Source organism: Rissa tridactyla, chromosome 8 (assembly GCF_028500815.1).
Source record: "Rissa tridactyla isolate bRisTri1 chromosome 8, bRisTri1.patW.cur.20221130, whole genome shotgun sequence".
Taxonomy (NCBI): domain Eukaryota; kingdom Metazoa; phylum Chordata; class Aves; order Charadriiformes; family Laridae; genus Rissa; species Rissa tridactyla.
Genome location: NC_071473.1, coordinates 21,257,758 through 21,271,722, shown reverse-complemented (window position 1 = coordinate 21,271,722; position 13,965 = coordinate 21,257,758). Strand labels below are relative to the sequence as shown.

The 13,965-nt window shown below is 46.5% G+C and overlaps 1 long non-coding RNA gene across 4 annotated transcripts in view; it reads left to right on the top strand.

The window, feature by feature from the left end:
- The first annotated feature begins 2,077 nt into the window (after positions 1-2,077).
- Positions 2,078-13,965, top strand: part of LOC128914010 (uncharacterized) — a 46,651-nt gene continuing 34,763 nt past the window's right edge. For all 4 annotated transcript variants that reach the window (XR_008468150.1, XR_008468149.1, XR_008468147.1 and 1 more), the window contains exon 1: positions 2,078-2,289. This is a non-coding gene — a long non-coding RNA (uncharacterized LOC128914010). The remainder of the gene's footprint in view (positions 2,290-13,965) is intronic.

Below are 13,965 nucleotides of genomic sequence, written 5' to 3'. Positions count from 1 at the left end.
AGGCCACCTCTCATGGAGGACTCTCAGCTGATGTTGCTCCTCTGGTCTGTATAGAAGTGGAAGAGCCCAGGGCACTTTGCAGGATGACGTTCTGGGAGATATCAGGCTTGCTCTGGCCACACTGCTGGCTCTGCTCCCCTGTCCCTTCTGATACCAGCCCCAGAAGTGTGGTCCTCGAGCCAAGCTGCCCAGGTTTTCATGATCGCCGGAAAGGAAAGCAACAAATCTTGTAAGTGGTGAGCTCTCCTCCACCATGGTTTTCCTGCCATCTGCCCACCTCGGTGGCTGTTAACAAGCTAGTAGATCTAGACCTGCTGTGCCTTGATAGAAAGATTTATTTTTAGGACCTTGATATTTAAAATGATCTGTTATAATTTCATGCTTAAATAACACTAAATAATGTTCCCTGTTTGCACAGTGTAATTGGAAGAGGCGAATAAACCAAACAAACCAGCTATGACTGAGCTTCCTTAGTATTTTCAAACTGAAACAAACAGTAAAAAATGAGGGCTTGGACAATTTAACACTTTGGGGGTGTTTTCTAGTTGGCATTCCACTTTGTCATTTTCACAGGCCAAGAAACACAAGAGCTTTAAAAAGCCAGTGGCTTCTTGCCAAAGAAAACTCAGTTGGTCTTAGACTGAGAAAAATAAAAAATAAAAAAGGAAAAAAATTTAAAAGTGAACTTATTTGGTTTTTTTTAGGAAATGGCAGGGCTAATGATTCTGGAAGTGCCATGGGATTTTCTGTGAGTGCAGAAAAGACTTAGAAAATATTCAGCAAGTTCATTTAGGCTCCTTTCATGCTTCTGAAATCCTGAGGCTTCTTTATTGCTGCTTTATGTCAATTTGACACTGCTTGATTTCACTGTCGCTCTTGATTTTTACTGCGATGGCGTTGCTGTGCTTGATGCGGAGTGGGTCCTGCACTGATCGCATCTGTAACATCGCATGGAATCTGCGTGGGCTTTTAGGTGATTGAATTAAAGCATCCGGATTTGGCTGACCCTATTTGGGGACAGGAAGTTCAGGCCCAGCTGATGTTACCTATGTGCAAAACCACAGGCGTATCATGTAAGTGAAGAGGCTTCGTGATTAGTCATGAATGTGTTGTATTCCCTTCTGGAAAACTGCCATCAGAGAGGGAATATAGCCCGGGCTTTTGAAGCTGCTGCATGTCAACCCATCAGCATGTCTTTAGCTGGAAGGATCCCTCCCGTTAGAAGGGCGAGTGTAACTTTTCCCTCTGTCCCTGTGCTTAGGTGTCCCACGGAGCAATGTTCCTGCATGTTCAGGCTGCGGCGGCGGTGGTGCTGGGACCCCACAGCAGCACTGCGTCCTGCTCTCGGTTTTTTCCTTTCCCTCCGGTGCTCTGTCCTCCCTCCGTCCCACCTGTCCCGGGGGGTGCTGGCTTCCCCCCAGTGCCCCCTCTCCTTCCAGGCTGGAGAAATCCTCCCTCTGCTCCCCCCACCCCTCTGCTCCGCACAAGCCTCGGCTCTGTTTGTGCCCACATTAGCATTTCTGCTGACTGCAAGGGTTGGTTTAATTTCATGGGTGTCATTTCCTTCAAGAAATCTCTCTCTGAGCAGCAGCCCGACGAATGCCTGATAAAACATATTTTCCTACGGTAATGATTTTATGGACCCATAAGTCATGAATTTATTATGATCTCAGCCCCTGCTGCTGATTGCTGTAAAATGCAAAGTAATTAACAGCAAGCGGTAGCAGCTATTCCCACCTGGTAGCGTGTTCTTGGGTACGCTGATGGGTTTGATTAAAGTAATGGCTAAAGTGTACAGCCCGGCTGTAAAATATTAGCATGATTAATGCAGTATCCTAAATAAGAAACAAAACTAATGGGCATGGTTTAAGGAATTAAAAATATATATATATTCCTCTCCCTCCCTCTAGCTATTGTTCTGGCTCATTTATGCTTTCTTTTCTGTTAAATAATGTATGGGGACTTGAGGACCAGGGGGCAGGCTGGAGATGCATATTGCAGTTTCATAACATCTTAAGTGCTTGTGTTAATTTTTCACTCCTCCCTTCTCTTTCTCCTCAACCTTCCAGCTCCCATCGGATAGGGGGAGAAAGATAATCAAGTTTCCTGAGCTTGGCCTGAAGTCAGATGAGATTTGATTTGGACTGCAGACAGCCTGGGGAAGTGGCTCGGAGGCAACTTGGAGAGTTGGAATTGGTTTCTGGCCTCACGGAAGAGAAACCCTGACGCTGTGTTCGCGTTCTCATGGCTGGGGGTGATCTCCGGTCTGTCTGAGCAGCCTGGAGTCCCGTAAGTTTTTTTGCACACAAAGAATAACTGCATCTGTCCAGAAGCTGCAGTACTTCCACTGAGGAAAAAAAAAGCAAACCAAACTTTTTCTTGTCTTTATCTGAACAGCTTAGAAGTCAGGCAGTGACTGGGGTTGAGTGAAAAATTACAAAAATAATGCTTGAGATACAATAACCCACGTCAGTTTTCTCCTGCCCTCCCAAAACCATGATAAATTTGATTTCTGACATTTTCCAACGTGAAAGATCAGAAATTACTTGGGTTTGGGGATGAGAATAAAATATAAAATAGGCATTTTTTTCATGTCAAACACCTAGAAAAAATTATTCAGAAATGAAGAAAATACCTGATTGCAAAAAAAAAAAAAGGCTTTTTTGACCTACACATTTTGATCAGCTCTTCTCTTCTGATTTCTAAAGATGCATACACCCATGTCATCTAATTCCCTCTGATCTGCCTCTAACTTTTCAGGTGCATTGATCTGCTCTAGTTTATGAAGGTACCGACTATTGGAAAGAATTTATAAATAACTACAGAGAAATGGGCTTCCATATCACAGGAGTTCCAGCAGTGGTGCTTTTGTTTATCGCACAACACACATTTTTTTTTTTTGAACTTTTCTTAGTCAGGAGATTGCAAAAGGGAGCTCAGCGTGCCAATGTCACTGAGAATTGTTGTGTTGTATTGTACTGTACAAATGGCGTTTTCTCCCTCTTGGGATGGAGAGGTTTCTGGGTTTGTTTCTGTAGATAAGATACAAACTCAGTAGTGGTTCTACTAGTAAATAGGAGTAACCCCAAGCTTCAGAATAGGTCTTGCTGGTCCCTCCAGTAATTTGACAAAGTATCCTTCCAGCAGCATCCTGAAAGTACAAAATGAACAATTTTGTTGATCCTTCAGTATCTGGAATAGTCATTGTCAAGGTTTAGGCTGGGCTGGCCACTGAAGAAACGACAGAGTGTCCTTCTCCCTTCCCATAAGAGGAAGAGAGAGAGAGAATAGGGGAAAAAGAGACTTATGGGTTGAAGAAAACACTAAACAGCTTTAATGAAATACTAACAATAAAAAGAAAAGATAACAATATTAATAAGAAAATAATGAAATATATACAAATATATACAAACCCCATATCGAGCTCCCACGATGATGATCACGTCACCAGCCAGCACTGGGACTGGACTGAGCGGCAGACGGGAACTGAATTCAAGCATTGGATAGAGGAACACACAGATCGGGATCAAAAGGCAGAAGAATGGACAGAGTCTTCCTCGGGCGATGGCCTTTGAATAAGAAGAGCTGACCCCCTTGATCTCTCAGCTTTATACTGAGCGTGATGCAGATGGGCTGGAATGCCCTGTTGGTCAGTTTTGGGTCACCTGTCCTGTCTGCTCCTCCCCGTGAGTGCGACCCCTCTACACTCTTCAGCTTCCGACCCTCCAACTTGGTCAATAAGAAAGCTAACCTTGGTTGTTGCAGGAAGCATAAGCAGGAGCCTGTCGGCAGACCATTCCATAGTATTAACTATCAACATCAGATTACTGCTAGAAGCAGTCCCTGTCTGAAAAACATACTGTCAATTTCAGAGAGTACAGGCAGTTAGAAGAAACTTAAATGAACAGAAAAATTCCTGAAAAGAAAATTGGTTTTGTTCTACCTTAAACCAGGACAGTTGTGGCAAGGGGATGCTGAGCTCCGTCAATAACTCTGCATGGTGGCTAGCTCCCTGCCAACATTGGCATGGGATTTAGATGTCTCACCCATGTTCATGGTGGTCGAAAGAGGAACAGACATGTTACCAGGAGAGTGAGAGTTATGTTTTCTCTCTAATTGACACCACTGGAGTTGTGACCTCCTTCTTTTGGGAACGATATAGGAAACCTCAAAAAGATACAGGCCCTAATCAAAAGTAGAGGGGAACTTCTATGCAAGGAGAGATTAAGCAGATTGAGATGTGTTGCTTGAGTAGAGAGGCATTTGAGAGCCACGTACAGCCCAGAGTGGAGTAGAAGTGGCACAGAGGATTGTTTGCAGTGGCTTGTGATTCAAGTTCTGAGGGTTACCTGGTGAACTCATTAAGCAGAAAGTTTGAAGCAAATGAAGGGAAGTCCATTTTTCAGAAGTGCATTGTTACATACATGTTTCATCACCGTGTGCTGCACTGGAGTCCAAAAGAGGAAAATAGATGTGAAGTGGTACTAGATCCTCACCGAAGGCAGATCCCAGGGCGATGCTGAATATAACTGAGGGGTTTACAGCAAGGAGAGGGCCACAGATATCCCGTCACTCGTTTGCTTCCTCCCTCCTCCCCTTGGCAAGGCTGTGGCTGTGTTCTGCCCGCTACGTCCTCTTGTCTTGAAATGGGCTCAGGGGCTGAGCACCAGAGGGTGTAGCTGCTGTGGTTCAACGGGCAGTCTTTCTCTCCTTAGGGATGGATCTCCTCAGAGTCATAGAATCATAGAATCTTCATGGTTGGAAAGGACCTTTGAGATCATCGAGTCCAACCATACACACACCAAAAAAAAACCACAACAAAAAAACCCCAACCACAAACAACCAACCTACAATCTCTGCCACTAGAGCATGCCCTGAAGTGCCACATCTAGACGTTTCTTAAATACCTCTAGGGATGGTGACTCAACCACCTCCCTGGGCAGGCTGTTCCAGTGCCTGACCGCTCCTTCAGTAAAGTAATTCTTCCTAATATCTAATCTAAACCTCCCCTGCCCCAGCTTCAGACCATTTCCTCTGGTCCTGCCATTATTCACCTGGGAGAAGAGGCCAACACCCACCTCTCTCCAGTCTCCTTTCAGGTAGTTGTAGAGGGCAATGAGGTCTCCCCTCAGCCTCCTCTTCTCCAAGCTAAACGTGGCCAGCTCCCTCAGCCTCTCCTCATATGACTTGGTCTCCAGACCCCTCACCAGCTTGGAGTCCTCTCCCACCATGTGAGGCCTTGCATACCGGATGAGGAAGCACGGGGCAGGTGATGAAATAAGGGCCATGATGCTGCTGGGCTACATCGTGGTCCTGACCAGAAACATCTGGGCAGAGGTGGAAGAACCACAAGCCCGTGAGGCTGAGGCTCAAGAGGTAAGAGCTGAATGTGTGAATCTCATCCCACCTATGAGACGTGATAGTGCTGTGGCAAACACCGGCGTGTGAGGATGGCGTGCGATGGCTCGGCAGGGGAAGACAGATCCTTTTCATCTCTCATTTAGGTACTGTTGGAGTCGGCTGCCACAGTCAGGCAGCATGGCTGCGGGGTCATATTTGGAAGGCTTTCTCAGCAGTGCACACATGTTAATGATGTTTGAGGAGTAGTTTCTGTGGGAGACCTGGGAGCCAGGCAGCTCTGCAAATCAGCCCATTAGTATTTTTAAAAGAAAACCTCCATCCTGTAGGAACTGCTTTGGCCTCTGGAGACATGCCAGAACTGTATCCCAGACTGCACCGGATCCGCTTCTCCTATTAGATCTTTCCCTCTCTCTTTTTACCCACCCCTTTTCTTTCCCTCCTGGATAGAGCTTTCTATTGCTATTCTATACAAAACACAGTTTAGCTATTGCCTTCTGTTCTTCTCTTGCCTGGAAGTTTGCACAAAGATAGGTTGGTGTTTATTTTTTTTTCTTTTTTCCTCCTTTCTCCTTTTGGAGCTAATCACCCTAGTGAAATTGAGCTGTACTGCAGTTGGCAGTGGTCAGATTGAGCTGAACATGTGTGCTCCAGCACATACTCAGATTCTTGCATCAATAAAAATGAACACAGACAGCTGCAAAGTGAAAGAGATATCGCATGGCCGTGTTTAAAACACACTTGCGCAGAAGCGTGAGCAACCTGAACAAAAGCTGCCTGTCTCCTCTTTTGAGGTGGGTGAAAGAAGAAGTTACTGGGCTTGATGTGCGCAGCGAGAGGAGGAGACCGCATTTCCCCACCTCCTCTCCCTCTGCCATCCACAGCCATGCAGCAGGTAGAGAAGATTGCGTTTGGTGGGGAGGATTTATAGCTGTCGTGAGTCAGTCGGAGTGTCAGGGTAAATCAAGCCTGACGTTTTTAACATCTTCCCCGCACAAAGGAGGGGCAAGGGGGAACCGGGGAAGCAATTGTAATTTTATGTCTATATCCTGCTCAACTAATCAAGGTGAGCAAGAGACATGCCAGCCAGCAGAGATTTTCCTCTTGTTAGCTTGATTGTTTCTTTGCTTTGGCTTTTCCCTTCCTTTCCTGGACTACCATAGCCATCTCCTCTGTGGGGGAAGAAGGATCCAGCTGATCAGTGCTGGAGGCTGTAGACAAATGGCTCTTGTTGCTCCAGACTGGCTCTTGGAGTATGTATCTAATCACGTGAGTGAGAACTCAGGGAAAAACACATTTCGTCAGAGGTTTGGCCCTGGCTGCCACCTCCTCGCTCCTATTCAGACCCCAAATCTCCTGCTAGCCCTGAGCCGGCAGTGCTGCAGTGTACCATATCCTCTCCTGGTCCCCTCCTACCCCTCTCAGCAGCCCCCTGCTTGGGCTGGGCAGGCCTAAAGGTGAACTAAAGGTGAAGGAATACCTGCGTCACGAGGGGAAGCTAATTCCAGGGGATTTCCAGCAGCAGCATGGCTTAGGAGTTGTGCTTGGTGTGCCTCTTGTCTTGCCTCAGGCACGTGCTGCTGCAAAGCCTCCCCGTGCCTTTTACCTTGCTGCCAGTGCAGGCTGCCTCCTCTCATCCCAGGTAGGCTAATCCCCTCTGGCGAGTAAGGAGAGGCGAAATAAATACATAAATAGGTGCCTGTTCCTCGCCTTTCCTGTGCTGCAGTGCAGAGTATTGGTGTAAGATATCCAGAGCATCCACGTTTGAGTACTGGGATTAGCAGGGCGCGCTACCTTTTGCTTGAAGTGAAGATCCAGTAGACTGGGGTCCTGCGCGGCAGTGGAAAGGCTTGTGCCTCAGGGAAGGACTCCTGGCAGCTTCAATGCAGTCTTCTAGCCCATGGCATGGGGTGTCCCGACGGCGAAGGAGGGGGAGCCTGCGCAGCCCCGAGTTGGAGCTGTTGAGCAGCGTTGAAAGCTGCACACTGAGTCCGTGTGCTGTCAGCGCGGGGCAGCATCATTAAAATTCCTTGTGTGCGCAAAAGCGGGCTAAGCCATCAGCAGAGGGCAGGGAGCCTCTGAGCTCCATAGGCTCCTGCTGATATGCACCAGCTGGGGAACTGGGCCAAATCTGTCTCATTCCATGAGTGATCATTCAATTTTTCTCTCTCCTATCAAGCCCTTAAACAAAAGCCAATTGAAATCAATGGGAGACTTTAATCACTTTCAGGGTTTTAGGCCTAAAAAATTGGATGCTTGGGGAAAAAGCAGGCAGGGGAAGAGAAAGGGAAGGGAAGAGGGAATAAATGCTGCTGTAACATTACAGCTTACAATGTAAACAGATAGGAGTGAGAAATGCTTTAGTTCCGATTCTCCAGCAGCCACGATTCAGTGAAGCTGTACGTGGAAATGTATACGTTGAAGAGCATCCTTTGTTATGTAAATCGCTCTATGGGCGCAAAGGGCTCGTCCCTCCATGAATCCTGTCTCTGCATGTCCCATTCCTGTATGTGATTAAGTTCTCTGCTCTTCCATTGCGGTTAGGGTTCTTATTAGCGGTAAGCACATGCTCCACAGGATGGCTGTTACGCACAGAAATACAGGAAGAAGCGCTGCCTTCTGCTCCCAGAAACCAGCAGGATTTTTTTTTTTTTTGCAGTAGCTGGAAGAGAGGGAGGTTAATATCTTGTCCTGCCTCTGGCTGTATTTTGATAAAATCCTTTGTCCAATGACTGCAAAGTATTTTGCAAGCACGGCAGGGTAGATCCCCTTCAGACAGGTATTATCTGGCCTATTTTTACAGCTGAGAATTTGCAGCCTTCAGAGCCACCGAGGCAATGGCGCTGTCTTCACCTTGCGATCTCCTCAGCTGAATGAGTATGTCAGGATCAGTCCTTTCAAACCCAGCCCCAGTTCGAACACGACCCTCCAGTACGTCTGGGTACAGTTAGATCCTTCCTACCTCAACCTCCCCATCTGTATAACAGGTATGACAATCATTCTTTCCCCCGGGTAAACATTTCATTATGCGATGCTGCTGAAGTACCTCGGAGGGGAGAAGACCTACAGATAAGTCTGCATTCTCATTTTGGCTATATTTGTGTGCGTGTTTTCTGCTTTAACTGCCGTTCTCTTGCTTTGCCTGCTCATTAGTTCTGCCTGAGTGCAGGACCTCTCCAAAAAATGCAGTGTTGGCAGTGGGCATGAATTCTTAACGACTCCTGTCTCTAATGACAGAAACCGGGGCCAGGCAGTCAGTTTGCTTGCTGAGAGCAGGAAAGGCGGACTAGACCGTAGCTCTGTGCGGCTTTCTCGTGTCGTGGGGGTGAGTTTGCAAAATCACAGGAGGATCTGCAAAAATATGCTCAGGTGTTGGCCCACTTCTCACACAGCAAGGAGAGTTGCTCAGGATGGCAGACAGAAAGAGATGCCGCTCAGTCTGTGGAAGGTGTTGGATTTGTTTTTAAAGCTCACTCTGGCCTCTCTCTGCTCTTCTCCCCAAGAGATTAAGAACAGATTTTGGCTTTTGAGCCAAAACTGGAAATCCCAAGCCTGATTTGCCCAGTGCCCTGTTGTGCTCTCCAACTTAATGCAGAGGGAAAATATTAAACTGGTAAACAACCCCAAATGGAACAACACAGCAATTGGTTCAAAGAAAAAAATGCCAAGGGTTCCATTGTACCAAACAGGAGAGGGACGTCTCTTAATGGGAAGCCAAAAACTTATTTTTAGTGATGTTTTTGTTGTCTTTCCTTTCTATTCTCTACCCGTACTCAAAGATTCCTTGGCTTTTTGCAAATGCAATTTTTAACGTAAGCTAGCTTTTCCTTTCACAAACACCTTATGTTTTGTTTAAAAAATAAGGAAGTCTTGGCAAGTTAGAATAGGTGGGAAGAGAAAGGCAGGTGAATCCCGCCTGGGTGTCATTAATTCTGTTTCATTTAATGCTTGGGCTAAGAAGAAATAAAGAAATAAAGAAGAAAAAAGCATCTAAAATCTTGACAATTCTTTGACTTTTGACTCTTAAAAGCAAACCAGAGAAAATTAAATTCGTGCTGGTGGTGGTGAAATCCCAAATTTTAATTTTGATGGATTCCTGCTGAAATGTCATTTGTAATTGCTTTGTTTCTGATGAAATCTCAGTATGCACTGAGAAAATTTCAAGTCGATTTTGGGTTGTCCACTCCCTCTTAGAGCTCTGGTTATTTCTTGGATTTGTCTTTCTTTCTCCTTTCCACCTTCATCCTCGTTAATGACCTTCTTCTACTCCTGTTCCACTAAAATTTCCACCACCAAGATGGTTAAAATGGCCATGAGGTATTTCCTTCCTGGATGGACTAATTGGGGTTCAGATCTTTGTGATTCCCAGATCTATTGTCTCAGACCAAGTTGCCTTCATTTCATACATTGCTACTGGCAAATTTTCTTTGTTCAACTCAGGGTACCTTCCTCCACCTTCTTATACATGGAAAGGCAGATTCTGGCACTGGGGTATTCCACGTGGACCATAGAGGTCGGTCAGGTAGGCTGGATCTCTACTTATATTGATTGGAGAGTCATTCTGGCTTTGCAATAACTGAAGTTCAGCTTCCTTCCTATCTTTCTGTTCCTCTGTAGGTCAGATCAGTTAAATAAATAAGTAAATAAATAAAAATGTAGGAAGCCCTTTGGAGAATCTACAGAACCACAGGCTGATCTTGGATTTGGAGGAGAGGAAAGAGAAAGCTGGGACCTTGCTTTCTACCTCAGTCCCTTCTGCGTCCATGGCCCCAGGGAAATGAACTGGTTCTGATAGACAAGGGCATGCTGAAACACCAGTGTTTTGCACCTCTGTCACTATTGGTGATCTTGGCGGAGTAGTCTGAAAATCAAATGGTCTCTGGAGTCTGGAGCTCTCCTCAGAACACTAGGGGAGCTTCTTCTACAGGAAGACTGTGACATGACCTTGGAGACGTGGCCTTCCCCTGGACCAGAGCTGTCTGCAAAAGAGTGGAGCCACCACCTCTAGACCACGGCTGAGGAAGGTGATGCCTCGTGGCGCTCTTTTGCTGTGTTTGTCCGTGACCATCCTTTTGCTTGGTGAGGCTGACCTACAGATGAAAGTACCTGGTTGTGTCTGTTCCTGAAGCTGGAGACTGGCTTTGGCAGTGTGCCACCCAAACGTGTGAGGTAAGGCTATCGCACTCAGTGGGGCTTCCAGAGCTACTTCAGCCCATAAACCTCATGGCTCCTTTAGACACAGGCTGAAGTTCTCTTAGACCAACTCCAGTCTGTGTCAGGCTGCCCTGTCCGGTGAGAAGCAAAAAAGATACCTGCTGGGAGAAGAATAAGAAGACAGAAGGCTTAGACAAGATGCTCAGCTACCCCTGGCTGAAATGTTCAGGATCACGCTGGAAGTGGCTGGGGTCTGGTGAAGGTGCAGTGCATGCCTGGCGTGAAATATCCAATATTCGTTTGTAACGAGGTCTTTGGTCCACGTCTCGCTGGCAGACAGTTCCTGTCTTGTCTGTGTACTTCCAGCTTCGCGAGAAGGCATGTTGATTCCACGTTCCACTTGTTCTTGAGGTCGGCTTTTGAAATCCTGTCGTAATTATTCACGAGCCGTGATTGGAGCCCACGCTCAGAAACACTATTTGCATCCAGGGAGGATCTGATTATAATTGTCACCGGGAAGTTTGTTTGAACCGGATTCTGTGTCAGCTTGAAATTCCTTGATGATGCTCCTTGGGCAGGAGAACTGTGCAGGAACAAGGTCCAGAGAAGGATAATGAAAGGGACTGAAGGTGTCAGGCTCGGATATGGAAACTGCTTTTTCTTCAGAGAAGATGAATGCGGTAGGACGGCTTAGCTGGAGAAAAAGCAGAGCAGTAGAAACTAGAATTACCTGACTGATCTTCAGGGTACCACTGTCTTCTCCACCTGGAAGACTTGAGAAAGATGCATGTTTTGTTCAGGATGGTTGATTTAAATCACTCATTTTAATCATGATTTAAATGAACAAGCAGGAAATCTTGATTTAAAAACCACGTTTTAATCTTGTATTTTAAAGTTCATTTCCTAATGAAACATAGTTTCTCATTGGTTGGCATAATTTGGTACTATTTTTGGCAAAGCAGAAGGGGATGCGACACCCATACATATTTATTGGCGCGACTGTATAGCTTAACATATATCTGTTCTGATTTGGAACTTTTACATCTTTTTATTACATTGGAGAAATGGAAAACATGTAATTTCTGATTTATTAGACGCGGATTCTTTTTTTTACACTTGTCTCAAGCTATACAAGAAAAAAAATTAAAATGCAATTACAAATGCATGAAGAAAGCATTTTGAAAGTTTGTTGCTGGTATCACAGAGCAGAGGGCTGGAACGAGCCTCTGCAGATGATCTGCTCTGTACGCTGGCATTGAGGCAAGATCAATTACACCTTTCCCCTCTGCACAGGTGTTTGTTTAACCTTTCCGTACATGTCTCCGGTGAAAAACCCTGCAACTTCCCCAGTATCTGTTCTAGTGAGGAAGCTTTTTTTAATGTCTAAACTTAAGCTTTCTTTGCTCCAAGTTAAATTATTTCTTCTTCTTCTGCCACTCTGAACACAGAGAACAACCGACTGCTGTCTTAATAACCTGCTAGCTACTGGAAGATTGTTATGCCTCCGTGCCTTAGTCTCCTTTCTTTTTTTTTTCCCAGGCTGAATGAGCCTAGTTCATTTAACCTTTCCTTGCTAGTTCTTCTTCCTAAAGCTGTGACGGTTTTATTTCTTCTCCTCCAGACTGCCTCCCGCTTTTTCATCTCCTTCTGCATCTGCAGTGAAATGACTTTGTGGATGCTTCAAAAGGAGAAATTGCTTGCTGTGGCGCATAGGCAAACTGTGGAACTCATTGCTACGGGATACTGGGGATGCTAAAGATTGAATGGGTTTGAAAGCGTTTAAACAAAGTAATGAAAGGTGTTCCTGAACTGTGTGTTGCTGGAAGGCTTTGTGCGATTGGGATAAGCAAGAGGCAGGGGGAGGTGGGGTAAAATGCTCCTGCTCAGTCCCATGGTTTCATTGCTGGTTTTGGGGTGCTGCTATCCCTGTTGGGGTCACGCTGACGCTGGTGCACTGCCATGGGTCCGTGCCGTGCTGTTGCAATATACCGGGAGCCCATCCCACTGCTCTGTTTCAGAGAAGTTCTGGGACATGCCTGTGTCTTCCCCCTGGAGCTCCTCTTTACAGCTTCTGCCCTCCAACTGGCTGTAAAAAAGGGGCTGGCTCTGACCCGAGTGCATTGGGCGTCAGAGGCTCAGAAAACCTGGATGGCAGCAGAGAGGGTATGAGTTTGCTGGGATTTACCTGTTAACCAGAGGCTGTTGGAGTAATGCTCTGCTCTTTCCTATGGCAAATACAAGTGTGGGGTGGTGATGGTGACTTTGCCGGAGCACGACGGTGGTTAATGCTGTTCCAGCCGGGCTGTGCTAGCGCTGTAAACAGCCGTTGGGAAATAAAATCTCTCTGTTCCCCAGAATGTACTGGATTTGACAGCTCTCCTTTTATCTATTCAGAAAGTGCTGAAGTGTTTCTAGCTGCTCTTCAAAAGCAATTCTGCACTGCCCAGAGGGGGCTGTAATTCACGTGGGGAGCCAGGAGAAAATGATGCTACTCATCTCAGCACAAGTGTGTAAACCACTTAACTTCTGGCTTCAGCTCTTGAGTGAGATTTAAACATAAGGACGGGAATGCGGTTACAAGGACTCTGTGGGTCACCAGCAGGGTAAAGGTACACTGGGAAGCCAGCACTTTTTGGAAAGGCAAGATTTGAGGAGAGCACTGCTTAGTCCTGTGGCATCTCCAAGGGTGTTAAAAAAGGTAATTGCAGTCTTTGACTTTCCTGTTTGCCGGGACCTCATGATGCTCTGTGGTTTTCATGAGAATGCCCTGTTATTGAAGGTCTTTAGAGAACAGTCCCTCTTTGCTTCCATCTGTTCTTGGGCTTCCAAATCCCTTTTTCATTTTCATTTCACCTTGTGGAGGGGAGCGCTCTCTAGAAAGACCCTGCCTGGGTTTAACTCTGCTGAGGCCACCGGAGCGCAGCACGGGCAGGATAGGTCCACCGTTCTTTGGGTAAGAATGAGGCCACTTCAACATCTATGGGGAAAACATGGATGTGGCTGCTGGTGGGCTGAGGATGGGCAAAGCAAAAGGTTGCTTGTCCAGCTTTGGGGTCCTCAGTATGAGGAGGACATGGACCTGTTGGAGCGGGTCCAGAGGAGGGCCACAAAGATGATCAGAGGGCTGGAGCCCCTCTGCTGTGAGGACAGGCTGAGAGAGTTGGTGTTCAGCCTGGAGAAGAGAAGGCTCCGGGGAGATCTTATAGTGGCCTTCCAGTACTTGAAGGGGGCTACAGGAAAGCTGGGGAGGGACTTTTTACAAGGGCAGGTAGCGATAGGAAGAGGGATAATGGCTTCAAACTGGAAGAGGGGAGATTTAGATTGGATATCAGGAAGAAATTCTTTCCTGTGAACCCTCACTAGGTGAGGCACTAGAACAGGTTGCCCAGAGAAGCTGTGGCTGCCCCATCCCTGGAGGTGTTCAAGGCCAGGCTGGATGGGGCTTTGAGCAGC